At 32.9% G+C, this 3895-nt stretch overlaps 1 long non-coding RNA gene across 1 annotated transcript; it reads left to right on the top strand.

Moving 5' to 3' along the window:
* Positions 1-2542: 2542 nt before the first annotated feature.
* On the top strand, positions 2543-3445 carry LOC141702826 (uncharacterized). Its single transcript, XR_012567272.1, has 3 exons — positions 2543-2679; positions 2906-2992; positions 3212-3445. It is a non-coding gene; the product is annotated as an uncharacterized LOC141702826 (long non-coding RNA).
* The last annotated feature ends 450 nt before the right edge of the window (positions 3446-3895 follow it).

The following is a 3895-nucleotide window of genomic DNA, read 5'->3' as shown; positions in this document are numbered from 1 at the left end:
TTTTTGGTAGTTGCTTTAAAGCATAACTATGATAGATCAATGATAAAATTGATACCAATATTGGTGACTAGTATATCCATCCATTGTTGAAGCCATATAATTTCTTATAAATTTCTGTTCTTCTCTATCTCATTTAGTTTCTTTCGAGGAGAGACCCTATTCTGGTGAAAATGATTGCGGCCACAAATGCCCTTGAAGCTAGGCACAGGAATTCCTTATGTTTTTGCACCTTGTATTTCCGTAATTAATTAAATTTAGAGAAATATCTTCTTAACCAATATGGCTGTGCGGATTGTGTCTACGTCTCTAAAGAATTTCTTGTGTTCATTTCTTTCACTCTCTCACTTCCTAGAGTTGTCATGCACATATGTCTATATCTTATGCACAACTAGGCAACCCTGAGCTGCAGATTGGCATTATTCCTGGATTTGGAGGTATTTTTTTATAGTTGCTACCACGTGTATAGGTTCTAAATTATGATGATAAGGGTTAAGAAAAGTAACTTTAATCTGAACAGAGAGTTAACCACTTCTGTTAAATATTTTGGAAGTACCAATTAGATGTATCTTCCTTACCTGTTGTTAAGACTAGGGTGTTTACCCCTGCATGCCAACTTGACTATTTAATGATCATTAATCTTTTCAAGGACGCAAATACTCCCATGCCTGGTTAGCGCGTTGAAATCTCTTGAAATGATATTGGTATGCAATTCTTTGCTTTTGTTTTTTTTATATACATTATTAAATATTTTTCTCAACTTAGTACTACTAAAAAGGTTACGGAATCAATCTTTCTAAATCAAAATAGTGAGATGTCCATATAGTTGCACATCACATTTTTGTGCTAGAGATGTTTTTCCGTCCTATAAGCTTCCAGTGTAGTCTTTAGGAATTTTACTAAAACTAATAGACTGTAATACTCATAGCACACATTGAAGGTTGCAATCTTGGGAAAACAATTTAATTAAAAGTTAGAGAGTGTAGAAAGTATTCATTAAGTTCTTAATGAGTCGATTCGATGTATTTTGTATTCATGTATTTCTATTGAAATCTGGTTGTATGAACTTAATCATGTTTTTCATTTCTGATTTATAGGGGTATGTAAACTCAGTTCTATATTTATGAAATCCACTTATGTTGACAGATTACAAGAATGTCTTATCGTGGACTGATACTATACCAAGAAGTATAAAGAAGGTTTCCATTCTTGGAGGAGGGTCAATTGGATCTTAGATAGCCACAACATTGGTTGTTAGTAATTATCCTGTGATCTCAATAGAAGTAACTGTGAATTTCTCACAGGCTGGGATAGGTACAGTCAAAGGTGAGGTCATTATCACTTAAATACTTGTTTACTTTTCATATATGCTACTTTGCTACTCTCTCGTTTGATGTAAATCTTTCTAATTTTTTGCATCATCAGTATGGTTTGATACTTCAGTGTATGGAATTTGTTTAGGTTGCTTTTACCATGTAAAGAATTTTATTATCAATGATTTTCTATTTGATTCAACAAATTTTGTTCTCATTTTTGTTACATTTCTATCCTCTTATTTGCATCATAAGCTAACGGCTCCTTCCTACTGTAGGCTTGTGGTATCAGCTTAGACCTCTGATAGCATGCCTTACAAGGTTGCAGGTTGCTATTCCGAATGAAGTCACAACTCACAATTGAAAGCTGCTATTTCCTGTTTCATTAGCTTCATTTTGAATTAAAACAGTCTGTCTGTAAAATGTAATACTCGTAGATATTAATGTACTTTTTATTCCAAGGATAAACAAGATATCACAAATTCATTTAAATTTATTTTAATTTATTTTATGATGATATTTCATAATTTTACTTTTGCGTGTTTTCCATTGATGTTTGTTATATTTTTATTTGATGGAGTGTATATGTGAAGTAGGTTGAAAACAATATCAATAAAATGGGAAAATATATTTTTTTTAATTAAACAGCTTTAGCCGTCGGTTAGTGGAGGAGTGCCGTTATAAATAAATATTATAGGTGTCGGCATTTTTATCAACCGACGCTAATAAAAAGACTATATGTGTCGGCGGTTCAAGACGACCGACGCTGTTGTACATCCATAGGTGTCGGTTATATGCCTTTTTGTGTCAGTTATTAAACCGTCACAGACTAACTTTTAACATTGTCAATTAACCGTCGCCTAAAGCCTATACTTATAGTGTCGCCTACATATACTACGCCTAATAATCGACACCTTTGACCTATTTTAACCGACACTAAAAGCCAAGTTTGTACTAGTGGTACTTGAAGCAGGTTGTTGTCGGGCACCCAGTCATTGATCCTGTCTCTGGGAAAATTGTTGATACCTCTGGATTTGGTTGATTATATTCACTTGAATGATGTAGTGAAAACTGAAAAGTTTATTTCGTAGAGAAATTGTGTAACGTATATGTAGTCATTTCATTACCTATTCAGTTATTTTTACCTATAATTGTTATTGCTTGCATCGTTTTTTATATACATACGAGTCGTATATGATAATATTGATTTCCGAATGGTGATATATCATGCAGGTTGAGAAAAATATATTTGTGGTCTTCGTCTCCGAAGAAAAGCAAAGAATAAAATCCTAAAAATATGTGAAGCTTTTGGAGCAAATCATTATTCTTTTAGTGAGGACTAGCTAAGCAAGCTCAAATGATAACTGAGGTATTCATAGTGCTCCGTTTCATGCTTATGTATCACTCATGGTACATTGTTGGAACTGCTATGTCAAGTTGAAGGGGTCTTGTTCACCTAGGCAGCTGTTGCCCATATTTTTGTCTATTAACACTGAAGTTCCCCTCTTTTCTTTTACTTTCATTGTCGTGCTTTACTTAAGTCCTGCACAATTTTCGCTTAATATTTTATTGATAAAGTGTTTTATTGTCGATAGAAAGCCGATAAATGTAAGAAGATACATGCTTTCAAGAGGCAGAATGCATAGCAACAATTTCAGACTACCAAAGGCCGAGCTAAGATGGTTTGTTTTAAATCCATTTATCATTGTTTTAATAGCTACATTGAAAACTCCTGATCAGCCTATGTTCTAATAAGATTTATTATTTTAAGCAATTTTTTTTATATGTGGGTATATGTGGCTTTACAGTTACTCATGTCATGCAAATGCTACAATTTGGTAAAAGTTTCTGTTATTTGGTATCAAGTTAATTGCACTTTACATATTATATTTTTAATGCAGGGTACTAGAATTGACAACGCACTATTGAATGGCAATGACTTCCGAAGCAACAATGATGAAGATGAAGATAAAGATGTTGATCGTTACTCCCTCCATTAACTACAGTAATTTTATTTTAATTAGTTATATCTACTGTGTCAATCAGGAAACCTGATTTGTAAGATAACCAAGTTGTGCTTGTAAACTGAATTTGGTTTGTGGGTGTTTGTAAACTGAATTTTAATTTGCTTTCTACTTTTGATTGTGAATTAGTACGTATTTACGGTATAACTAATGTAAATTATATATTGTGACTTGATTGCGAGGTTTAGAGTTTGTTTGAGTTTGCGATTGCATAAGATTTTGGCAGGTTAAGAATTTAAATTGGAAGCCGAAAATGGCCGGATACTGAAAATTTAGTTTTTGGTTATTTTGGAAAAACAAACTTACGACGGTTGTTCTTCAAACATTTCGTCGTAATTAGTCTGGTAAAATGAACTTACGACGGTTGTTCTCCATATATTTCGTCGTAATGTATCCATTTTCATATTTAAAAATTTTTTTTTGAATTTTCATTTTCCCACCTTGTAGGCCCCATCTTCTAAAATATGACGTTTCTTCTATCAAAATTTCTAACTTACGACGCATTCTTCCGTCGTAAGTACATAACTTATGACGTTATTGTTCATCGTATTTTGGTATTTT

Source organism: Apium graveolens, unplaced genomic scaffold, assembly GCF_009905375.1.
Source record: "Apium graveolens cultivar Ventura unplaced genomic scaffold, ASM990537v1 ctg5770, whole genome shotgun sequence".
NCBI classification, from domain to species: domain Eukaryota; kingdom Viridiplantae; phylum Streptophyta; class Magnoliopsida; order Apiales; family Apiaceae; genus Apium; species Apium graveolens.
The sequence above is the reverse complement of the archived record's forward strand: the minus strand, read 5'-3'. Positions and strand labels throughout refer to the sequence as shown.